The sequence below is a fragment of the Schistocerca serialis genome, chromosome 8 (genome assembly GCF_023864345.2).
Source record: "Schistocerca serialis cubense isolate TAMUIC-IGC-003099 chromosome 8, iqSchSeri2.2, whole genome shotgun sequence".
In the NCBI taxonomy this organism is placed as follows: domain Eukaryota; kingdom Metazoa; phylum Arthropoda; class Insecta; order Orthoptera; family Acrididae; genus Schistocerca; species Schistocerca serialis.
Window position 1 is genome coordinate 31,120,473 of NC_064645.1, and position 12,401 is coordinate 31,132,873.

General features: G+C 40.9%; 1 protein-coding gene across 1 annotated transcript in view; it reads left to right on the plus strand.

Moving 5' to 3' along the window:
- LOC126416537 (cadherin-related tumor suppressor-like) overlaps positions 1-12,401 on the plus strand; it is a 120,911-nt gene that overhangs the window by 51,901 nt on the left and 56,609 nt on the right. The window lies entirely within an intron of this gene.

A 12,401-nucleotide genomic window follows, 5' to 3' on the forward strand; every position in this document is an offset into this window, starting at 1 on the left:
ACGATACTAGTACCGCCATCTATTGGTTCTTTGGTCCACTGCGCATCCGAACTACTAAGCTAAGCAAACTCCTAAAACTTTAAACTACTATATATCTTTTTTACTGCGATCCCATTTTCATGAAATAAAGCCTGCTCCAAGCTAAGCTGAAGTTAACTCTGAAAACCCCATGAAAATTCATTTAGTAGTTTTGGAGATCAGCATGTTGAAACAAACAGATACGACGGTCCTACAGTCTTATTATTAGTGTACGTGTAGAAGATATAAATGATAAGTGCAGAGATAATTACTGTGCGAATCAGTATTTTTCATTGCTTGCCGTGATAACTGTCAACTGTGGGAATATCGAACCATCCATATTTCAACCCTAACTTTATGATACTCCTGTTTTCGAAGACCTTAGGTTGTGCTTTCAGAATATTCACTATATTTCCTTGGAAGCAGAGGTTAAGAGGATGCTCTTCTCCAATGGAATCCGCGAGGCATACCAGTTTCCAAATGCGTACTTTTTTTTGGCTCGGTTAGCTGGCGAATGCCTAACTAACGAAACAGTGGGCTCTGTCGGACAACTGGGTGCGCCTCGTCAGCAGTAGTTTGAACGTCACATTGCATAACAACTTGCGTATATTTTTTTTAAAAATATGATACCGTCTATTTTTCCTTTGAAACTAGGGCGCCAGCTGAAGCTACAGACAAACTATCCCCATTGCCTCCATCGAGTGCTGAGTGCGACGGCAGATTCCACGGAGTGCAAAGGCGTGGCGCTTGTCCCTGCGTAGCACCAAACAACTCATATTTTTTTTCACTAGAGACTTCCATCGGGCTGAAGTGCCATTCCGTTACAGATAAGGAACGGCACATTCTAACCAGTTCTGCAGCCTAACCTGAATAAATATTTCACCGGCTCTGATTTCGGCAAGTAGCAGCCATAACTTTGCTGTTCTGTTACTCTGCTCCGTCACTCTAGTCTTTTGCTTTTATGATCGCGTTCTAGTCTTTTTTAGTAATCGTAGAACTGTAGGATGTAATTTATCAGGCAACAACGACTACAAAGGACGATAGGAAATGCCAGGTTATATCAGACTGTGCGGACAAGTATGCTGCCACATACGTGACAGACTAGAGTGGCGGGCGTGCTGCAGGCAGAGGCCACACCTGATACGGGATAGCCATAGCCACAGGCACGGTGCCAGTAACCCTGTTACTCACGAGATTGTAATGACGGTACCACAGCAAGTATTTGCTACAGTTGCAGATCATGCTCCAGATGCCGGGATAGTGACTGTGTAAAGGACAGGGCGCAGCCTTGAACTTGATTGGCCCTCAGGCTTAGACCAGAAATGTTAACTTTTTGCCGCTGTTCCGGTATCATGACAGGGCTGTACGGCAAGACTGTGTGCGGCTTAAGACGAAGCTGGCGGCGCCAGTACGCCACTCTGCACTGGGCTGCAGGTAAATGAGACTGGGTAGAGGCACTTAGGTGCGTTTATAAGCAATTAACGCACTTCCAATGGGTGGATCTGAATTCAAGTGATACAAAGTATACTCTCGCAATCGGAGCTGCGGTTTATTCAAATTATTAATGAGAGGGGCGCATACCCTGTGTCCAGTATGAAGAAAATACTGGACGAAATATTTGTAGCAGGTCTAAAATTTTATTTATTGTCAGATATATTACGACATCTCCTTGCTTAATCACAATAGTATGATAAATAGAAAATCCAGATGAGAAGGCTCGGTGAGCTAGTTTTCTCATAACATGGGGCAGTTAGAAGCAATGAGGATGGATACATATAGCTTCTCAGAGCATGATTATCTGAGAATAAACTCCAAATAATCCTTTATATGGATATGTCTCATTTAACTGAAATTAGAGATATTCCTAGCTATCTGTGCCAAGGGTGATGATAGTAGTAGTCTTGGCTTTCGTATCTCTTTACGGAGCTCTGGGTAACTTTCTTTGAAATATCACATTCAAGATCTTTTTCAAAAAACGAACTGCTGCCGGTTTTCGCTATGAGAATATTCTCAGTTGTTACTTGCACGAAAACGTGATAGCTTGTTTATTTTGCTTACTTTGGATCTATTATGGCCTACGTTATCATATTTTGGGACAACTTAAAGCATCTGGAAAAACTGTTTTTAGTCAACAAATGAGTGATGTAATCCTCATATAGGCCGTAATTTGAGCGTTCTGGAAGTTTTGTTACGCTTTCTGTGTTCATTTACTCGTGTGATCTGCTAAGAACGATGTGTATCGGTATAGTCTGATTCCAAAGGAACTGGAGCATTTACTTGGTGCACACTGGTCGGAAAAGGATGTACTCACTGTGTGCACTTTCCACTTGTGCGAGTCTGTCCATCTCCGAATAACTTCTGCAACCTGCAGCAATTTGAACCTGCTTACTGTATTCATCCCTTGGTCTTCCTCTACAATTTTAGCCACCCACTCTTCCCTCCGTTACAAAATTTACTATCACTGATACTCAGTAAATGTACTAACAACGGATTACTTCTTTTGGTGAAGTAGTGCCACTAATTTCTTTTCTTCCCAATTCTCTTCAGTACCTCCTCATTAGTTTGGTGATCAACCCACCTAATCTTCAGCATTCTTCTGTAGCACCACGCCGGCCGGAGTGGCCGAGCGGTTCTAGGCGCTTCAGTCGGGAACCGTGCGACCGCTACGGTCGCAGGTTCGAATCCTGCCTCGGGCATGGATGTGTGTGATGTCCTTAGGTTAGTTAGCTTTAAGTAGTTCTAAGTTCTAGGGGACTGATGACCTGAGCTGTTAAGTCCCATATTGCTCAGAGCCATTTGATCCATTTTGTAGCACCGCATTTCCTAAGCTTTTATTCCCTTCTTGTCTAAACTTTGTATCCTCCAGGTTTCCTCTCCGTAACAGGTTACACTCCAGACAAATATCTTCAGAAAAGATTTCTTGACGCTTAAATTTATAATCGAGGTTAACAAATTTCCCTTATCAGATACTATTTTCCTGCAACTGACATTCTACATTTTATATCCTCTCTACTTTGGCTTAATCGGCTACTTTACTGTCCAAATAGCAAAACTCACCTGTTACTTTCAGTGTCTCATTTCCTAATCTAAATCTCTAAAATTCGATTACATTCCATACCTTTGTTCTGCTTTTTTTGACGTTCATCTTATAGCCTCCTTTCAGCGGGACAATGTGGTTGACAAAATCCTATTTTATCAGGTGTAAAATGAAATGCAGTTTCGCGGCATCGTCTTTTTGTCTGCACATCACCTCGGCGCAGTAGTTTAGAGCCTTACGTTACTTATTTGTGTATACTATCGGAGATACCTCGTTTTGATGTTTTTTATTTTCTATAATCACTACCAATCTGTGTTACATCGTGTTTTGTTTGGCGACGCAGTAGCGATGGTGCATTCGGAGATATGAACGCGAGGTTGGAGCAGCAACAGTCACGAGAGAAGCCGTGTGCTGCAGTGTTACAGAGATCTCAATGCGATTTCATACATCGAAATTTCTATCCTAAATATTAAAATAAATATTTAGTTTTTCACTTCATACATAAAAAGCAGAGCTTTCAGTGTGTTTTTACTCCTCAGAAACTACTATTTTTGGAATTGGGAATAATTCTCAGCACACATTTAGTTTGTTTTCTCTTACGTCTTATTTATCGCCTTACTAGATTAGCGCCCGTCCGCTGCGTCGCTCGCGTAGACTGTACGGCCTATATAGATTCTTTTTTTTTTTAAGTCCGCTTTCTGTGTTGTTCATAAATTGTAACATGTTCTAAAATTTGCACTCTAATTGAGGCCACAGAAGCATGGTCTTTTCCGATGTAGTTCTGACCAAAAAGCGATTCAAGTAGCCAAAGTCCAAAGTTTTCGTCCATCATTTCTTTTGAGTTCTTGTGGATATATTTCCATTGAAACTTTCATGCCCTAACATATATTTCTTTATATATAAACGAGAATTGAAATACTAATTTTCATATATTTAGCTTTAATTTTCTTTTAATGTAAATAAATATTATCTTAAAAATTTTCATCCCGTGTATCACCTCCTTAGTGGTTGAATTTCCAAAAGCAATGAAACGCATTTTTTTTTATTTCCAACAGAAAAGCCAAATACAAATTTTCATAGATTTACCTTTGAAAGTCTTTTCATAATAAAATAAGTTCGTAAAACTTTTCATCCCTATTTCACCCTCTTAGGAGTGGAATTTTGAAGAACCCCCTCTTAAACGATGCCTACAGTATAAAATCCGTGCCCTCTCCAAAGTTCAAGTTTCTGTTGGTAGCGGTTTTGGCAGGTCGATGATGAATCAGTGAGTGAATGAGCCGGGGAGAGGGCAGGGAGGCTGGACATTGTCCTTTATACATAGCGGTTTGCACTAAAATCCTGTGTAAACCAGATTTATAAACTGCAGGATATACAGAAAGTGCTAGTATGTTGGTGTCGAGCATATCGTGTCACTTCGTTCATTGTTCCTTACGATTGAGTCTCCGAATCCCTCAAGAAACCTCAGTTGCTTACATCGCCCTACGTGTCGAGCTGTCAAGGTAATACCAAAACGTACTTAGGAGAGATTAATATGGCCTTAAGGCCAAAAGTCACAATACATAAATAAATGAAATAAAAACAGGCTGCGTACTTCGTGCCTACGTGTACGTCCTCCTCTACAGTGTTACTCTCTTAAGGCTCTTACATTTTTCACAGACGTTAATGTGTATCAATTTTTCTTCCGTATTCTGGTGGACTTTCTCCTTATGGTTTTGCTATTCAGTGGGCCGTGGGAAGCAGCGTTGTGTGGCGCCCCGAGCTCATTTAAATCTCACAACTGACTTTTATCCTACTGTAGGTAGCAGTCTAATGCTGCGTATAACATTTTGTTCAGACACATGTGTCTTGCACTAGCTTAATCGCTTATAATTTTATTGCTGGTATATTTACACAATTTTTTAACCTTATGTGGGAAAGAACGTTGAGATATCGTTTAAATTACTTAAATGATAGAGTGTAGGTTCGCCTCTAGAGCCTATTCTTCCCAGAATAATTATCTTCGACTGTTGTTGTTGTTGTGGTCTTAAGTCCAGAGACTGGTTTGATTCACCTCTCCATGCATCTTCGACTGATACATTCATTTTTCGCAATGAGCAGAAATACGTGGTGGGTTTGAAATTTCAGAAAAACAGGATTCTGTCCGGAGTGTTCCTACACATAGTTCGTGATACTTTTTTTTCTGTTCCTAAAAGAAATATTTCGCGCCCAGCGCGTCCATAGGGAGAACACAGCTTTCAGGGGAAAGTTAATTGTGCTCCAGTTCGTTAAGGATGTTGCTATCTCTAAGATGTCAACATGCAGTACGGACACGAGTAGCCGATTAAGAAAGCGTGTTCTACAGTCTTGATATATCAACACGCTGCAGGAACGGGACCAACTAGGAAAGAAAGTGTTCTACGTCCTCGGAGATACCAACGTGTGATAGAATCAGGAGCAGCCGGGAATGATGGCGTGTTATTCTGTTTGCTCTGAGAAATTAGCGGACACGGCGACCAGCAGCAGTCCGGGAATCTGCACCAGCCTCAGGTGTTCCGGTGCTGAGCCAAGGCGGTCTGTTCAGAAGGTAACTGTCTAGTTAGCATTACTGGCCGTTACCTTGCACGGAAGACACGGAGCCAGTCACTGGTTTGTGGCTACACACCGTCTCATGGGGTGCTTGCTACTGCTTGGGAAAATATTCGTCAATCGCTGTTCCAATACTAACCAAATCGTGGAACGCTTTCGCTAATGAAATTGGAAACGGCAGATGTTAACGTGCCATTGCTCATTGGAACAACATTGACTACAAAACTCTTTGGATACTTGATAGTCCATTCTAGAAAATCGTCATTGTCCAACGTGCGTTGTTATCAAGGTGCAGTAATTAAATTTTACTTATACAACATCACGCTAAGAACACTTTAATCCTGATATATGTTTCGAAAAGTCTGTCCCTAACAAGGATAATTGAAGTAGACACAGGAGCATTACACGAAATTTCGAACTGAGGAGGATATCTCTTTCCTTATTTCTTCCCTGTAGATCAAACAGTTTTAAACCAATATCATAATTATATTAATTATAGGGGAACAAAGTAAGTATTCCGTTTTCTTAAGCGTAAGGTGTAAGTGCTTCGTGTAGATTAAGTGGTAAGTTTTCATCTTTTTTATTAACATTGAATCATTTAAATCCATTAGACGACGTTGGAGAGGTAATTATCTTTATCGCAGGAATGGGACGGGCAGTCTGTGCGAGAGCTCCTGTCGTCGTCGGCATGTTAAACCCCCTAACTTCCTTCAGCACGGGATCTGAGCCAGAAAGTGCATCAGTGTCATGGCGTTTGTTATGTAGAAGGGAGCTAGCTTTACCAAACAATTAGGACTGAAACATTCCAGATTTAGAAATATTGATCCCTATTGATTAATGTGAAGTCGTTTGCTCACGTCCACCTGTATATGCAGGCTTATGAAATATAGGGATTTTGACCCAAGTTTGACGAATAGACGCATTGATTCATAAGGATTAATTTATAAATATTTCGTACAAATTCTCGGACTTGTGATGAGCTTAAGCTGTATAAAACAATATCATTGCTACCTAGCAAACAGCCGCCATAACTCGAGAGAGCAGCAGAGTTTAGGGAACACAGCAAGTGGACTGCAGTCAGCGATTGGTGTGGTGCTAACAATAGAGCGGCTTTATCGACACCAACAGGTCGTGGGATCGTATCCCAGCACCGTCACTATTTTTCGCACTGCCTTTTAAAATAGCATTTACCTCACAATGATGTGGAAATACGCGTTGCGAAATATGACGACAATTTCAGACTGCCAGTTTTTGCTTCCCTCAGATCAGCAATCGCAATTCCACACTTTATTCACTGCAAATTCTTCGAACAGCAGGACCAACTCATCATCGGGCTGTGATGCGTGGTTTAGAATTTGAAAGAACCAAAAGTTTCCCTGTAATCGCTTAAGAACAGTTACATAGCGAAAAAAATGCGAATCTAAAATATGCGGTGTTTTATTTTTTATGCTATAACTAAAACGTCTTCCGAAAAAGCAATTTCAGCAATTTCACCTACACCACAATCTTTCAGCAGCGCAGCAGATGACTCAGCTATTAGCTTTCTGACTTCCCTGAATAAAACATAGATGTGGACACGACTGTTGCGCGCCACAGCGATAAAGAGTCCACGAAAAAAGAATTTCGGCAATGACGCTCAACAATGCATCACAGTGCGTACTAAGCTTCACAACAGGACTGCTATAACACGAGCTAAACATGTACATCAAGCGTGATTTCTCTTTCATTTGTGCCACGTAGCCAGCCTCTCACATAGTCTGTCTGTAAACTCAAGAGCGAGCAGCGCTTTTGGTGGGGGAAGCGGCCTTTCCCGGAAGAACCCTGCCACCGACCCACAGGGGCACCCAAAGTCAGTTAGCCCTTACTTACCTGTCTAGCGGCGTAGGTCGGCGTGCTGTCACTGTCAGTCAGTTGACTTTGTGTACTCACTGATATACTTCAGTATCCAGAAGTGATGGACAATCGCCCAGCATTGCAAGAAAATGTGCAGAATACGAAGAAGAGGAGGAGGCATCTGCGGAGTAGCGAGCGTTTGTTCGTCTCTAATGTTATTACAACGTGTGTTAAAGAGGCGACACAAAAAGAACTGTTGGCTAATATTACCAGTCCAAATCAAACGGAGAGACCAATCAGAGGGAGACCAAGAGATGAATACACCAAGCAGATTCAGAAGGATGTAGGTTGCAGTAGGTACTGGGAGATGAAGAAGCTTGCACAGGATAGAGTAGCATGGAGAGCTGCATCAAACCAGTCTCAGGACTGAAGACCACAACAACAAATCAAACGGCTGCAATTTTATGCAATTGTCAGCCTCGCCACAATAGGATGCATAAGGAAGGAACGCGAAAATCAGCTGCGTCGTTTATAGGAATCGTCACGAAAGAAAACTAATAATTTTGGGAGGAAACCGATCGTTATAGACAGTTTCACAATCACGTAAAACCTCTGATGCTCGTGGAACAGCAGCATTTGAACGTATTCTGTCACTAAATCTCTATCTCGGTTACTACTCACCTGATTCTAAGACATATTGCTTATAACATGTGCGCATTAGCTGCCTTAAACACTGCTGAAATTTCCTTCGAAACATGTTCACCGATTGAGGACATCTAATACGAGGTTTGACATACGAGGTGCGTTCACACATTAATTTTTTTTTTTTAGAACATTGTTTGTTAATCTACAGCAATGTTGTCCTTTTCAAAATATTCCCCATTACATACTATACAATTATGCCAGTGCCTTTTCTAATTCCCAAAACACTTTGGGAACTGTTTCCTCGGGATAGTTTATAGGTCTGTTAACTGTGCATTTTTAATCTCATCCACGCTTGTAAAACCGCTGTCCTTTAAGGCGTACTTTAAAATGTTTATGCCACTTGTACGCCTTTGGTTTACTCATAACAGACTCACTAAAAGTAATACTTAACATTTCTAAAATTTTTCATACACTTTATTCCATTCTTATAAAAAAATTAATACAGTTTCTCTAATCTGTTTTTTTACAGAACAATTAATCGTTGATGCTACCAAAACACATGTAACCTTTTTGACAGCTGACAAAAGAGTAAATACCCAATATGCATAACACTGTACACATACTTTTCAGACATGTTTTCGAAGACAGTGACAAAAAGTAGTACAAATCGGACTAATATAACAAACAAAATTATAAATTCTTGGAACTTTTTTACAATCTTCGTGTTGTAAGAAGTGTTAAAGTTTCAATGCAGTCCTTCAAAGAAAACTTCTACCTTTTAGTAGAAACAAAAAGTAAGAACAATCCTTAAATTCTACAGATTACTTGCATTTATGGGGTTCGTTTTACGAATAGCAATAGAGGAACATACATTCACATGAACAGACAGTCGATTCTATGTTTGTAGTAGATTCCTGACTTCCGTTCTTATGTTAATATTATTTACTCTTTAATGTTGTGTTTCCTTATGGTCTTAACGCATTTGTCTAAAAATAAACGTAACCGGGACGCGTAAGTACACGGCGTCGCCACAGATTTAAAGCGCGCGCCGTAGCAGGGCCGGTACTACGCTGTGAAACAGCCTGTAGAAGCGCTGCGTGACGTAGCTGGCTGGGTCGGCAGCTCTTTAGTTCACCGACACACTTAACAATACTTACATTAATCGTAAACATATTTCTTATTTACATCAGGATGAGTTCCCGTAATTGCCATGATGTCACTCCAGACACCCATTCCACATGGAACCCATAACATTCATGCTTCCAGACAACTTTCCTGCCGGACGCTGCTTACACTGCGTAAGTGATGATGTTCACTTACTTAAAGTTGTTTTTTCAAATTTATTCATAACTCTACGAAGTGGCGCGCAAACAAAATACGCTACACCTAACAAGTCGTCTGGCCAAAGATACTTCATGCTACCCGTGTGAAGATGGGCCAGTTACTAATATAAAGTAACCTCATGAAACATGTACTGACTTCAAAATAATTAGTCTCCTGTATAAATTGCAGATATGCAATATGCTAAGAGACACATAACGTCTTACGGAATTACGTCTGATCATTTTAAAAACAGACATGCACCTTTTATTACAGATTAGAGGTTTGTTGCGTTTGAGAAGGCGTATTAAGTGAAATACGAAACATTTTGCAAAGGTGCTCAGGTTATGAAAGCTTTGATGAGACGGGCTGTTGTAGAACGCTTCAGTCCTGAGCGAAGCATCTGTATCTTAGCTCAGTAATTTTAAAAGTGGTGGTAAGTAAACTAAATCTACGACCAAACCAGAGGTTACTCTGAAGTACTGTTCTTTATTAGACAGCATTCGTTGCCTTCGCACGTCCTTAAATCCAGTTACAGGGAGACCTGGTGGACTCGAGACTATGATGCTCTTCGACAATTTTAAAATGTACGAGTCAAAGTTTTGAGGCAGAGTGAGGATTGCACCTTTCGATATGCAGTCTGACGCCTAACGACCAAGCTACATTTAATAAGGTGTGTTATTTAGACATAAATAGAGATAGTAACTGTTTAAAAGATTAAAGGAGATGTCTGTTCCAACCCACAACTAAATTATGCTGAAATTGACGCTTGGGGCAATACTGGAAATACAATTCATAATCAGTTAAATACTGGTTTAAACTGAATGGTTGTTAGGACTGGAAAGTAAGTTGCGTATCGTACTACTTCCTTGTCCTAGCGCTTCCAAATGCGGGAATGGAAATTCCGCGCGGGGGTGAAAGGGCGGCGTTATTGACTGTCTTTCACATATATAGTCATAGAATGACGTGTACAGCTTAACCAATCGAAGAGCTTTATACTTCCAGAATGAGATTTTCACTCTGCAGCGGAGTGCGCGCTGATATGAAACTTCCTGGCAGATTAAAACTGTGTGCCCGACCGAGACTCGAACTCGGGACCTTTGCCTTTCGCGGGCAAGTGCTCTACCAACTGAGCTACCGAAGCACGACTCACGTCCGGTACTCACAGCTTTACTTCTGCCAGTACCTCGTCTCCTACCTTCCAAACTTTACAGAAGCAGGAGAGCTTCTGTAAAGTTTGGAAGGTAGGAGACGAGGTACTGGCAGAAGTAAAGCTGTGAGTACCGGACCTGAGTCGTGCTTCGGTAGCTCAGTTGGTAGAGCACTTGCCCGCGAAAGGCAAAGGTCCCGAGTTCGAGTCTCGGTCGGGCACACAGTTTTAATCTGCCAGGAAGTTTCATATCAGCGCACACTCCGCTGCAGAGTGAAAATCTCATTCTGGAAACATCCCCCAGGCTGTGGCTAAGCATGTCTCCGCAATATCCTTTCTTTCAGGAGTGCTAGTTCTGCAAGGTTCGCAGGAGAGCTTCTGTAAAGTTTGGAAGGTAGGAGACGAGGTACTGGTAGAAGTAAAGCTGTGAGTACCGGACGTGAGTCGTGCTTCGGTAGCTCAGTTGGTAGAGCACTTGCCCGCGAAAGGCAAAGGTCCCGAGTTCGAGTCTCGCTCGGGCACACAGTTTTAATCTGCCAGGAAGTTTCAGCTTTATACTTACTTACTTATCGCGAATGGACCCAGAAGGATCACGCAAAGCTTTCTGACGTCGTTTCTTCCATACTTCTTTCATTCGTTCTCCATGTTTTCTTTTTCTTTCTTCTGTCCATTTTGTTCCTGGTCTCTTTAGTGCTTCCTTCTCCGACAATACAATCCACTTTTCCACCTTATTTCTAAAAGTTTTTCTATCTTTGACATCTTTAAGTTCAATATTTGCTTTTTGTAAATCTAATTTTACTTGGCTAATCCATGGTGTTGTTGATTTGACTTTTTCTATGTAAGTGAGAATTCTGTTGGTGAGTCGTGTGGGGGGAAGTCTAGTGACATGTCCACAAAATTTTAATCTTCGCCTTCTTATGTCTGCTGCCAGGTTTGATATAGTTTCTGTGGTTCTTCTTGATTGTATCCGGTATCCTTCTTCTGTTAATTTTGGACCTAAAATCTTTCTCATAATTTTGCGTTCTTCTTTTAGTATTTTTTCTAAATCACATTTTGTGTGGAGTGTGAGCGTTTCACTAGCATATAGTGCTGCTGGCTTAATTACTGCGCAGTAGTGTCTGATTTTTGTGTTCGAGGAGATGCATTTTTTATTGTATATTTCATGTGTCATACCATATGCTCTCTTCATTTTCTGTTGTCTGATCTTCTGTGCAACTTTCTCTCCTCCGGTTGGCTCCAAAATTTCACCTAGGTATTTAAAATGTTTTACTCTATTTATTTTTCCATATTTTGTGTTCAAACTGTGTATATGGAATTTCGTACAGAAAAATTCTGTCTTTTGAAACGAAATTTGTAAACCTACTTTATCCGCGCATTCCTTAAGGATCTCTATCTGTTTGGTGGCGATTTCTTCATCATCTGCAAGTATGGCCAAGTCGTCCGCGAATGCTAAACAAGATATCTCCACGTTGTCTTTGGTTCTACCAAGATGGATTGGTTTCCAGTAGGATTGATTTTTTAATTCTTTTTCCCATTCCTTAATGACTTTATCCAGGACTATATTAAACAGAAGTGGAGATAGCCCGTCACCTTGACGTACTCCAGTTTTTATGAGAAAAGGTTCAGAGATTTCTCCCCTGAATTTAACTTTAGATACAGTGTCTGTCAGTGATTCTTTGATAAGCCTTAGTGTTTTGGAGTAAAGTCCAAGTTCCTCTAAAATGTTAAACCAAGATTGCCGGTCAATTGAGTCATAGGCTTTCTTAAAATCTACAAATGTACAAATTATGGGGGCATTTCTAATTGCTTTGTGTTTTAATATTGTCTTTAAAT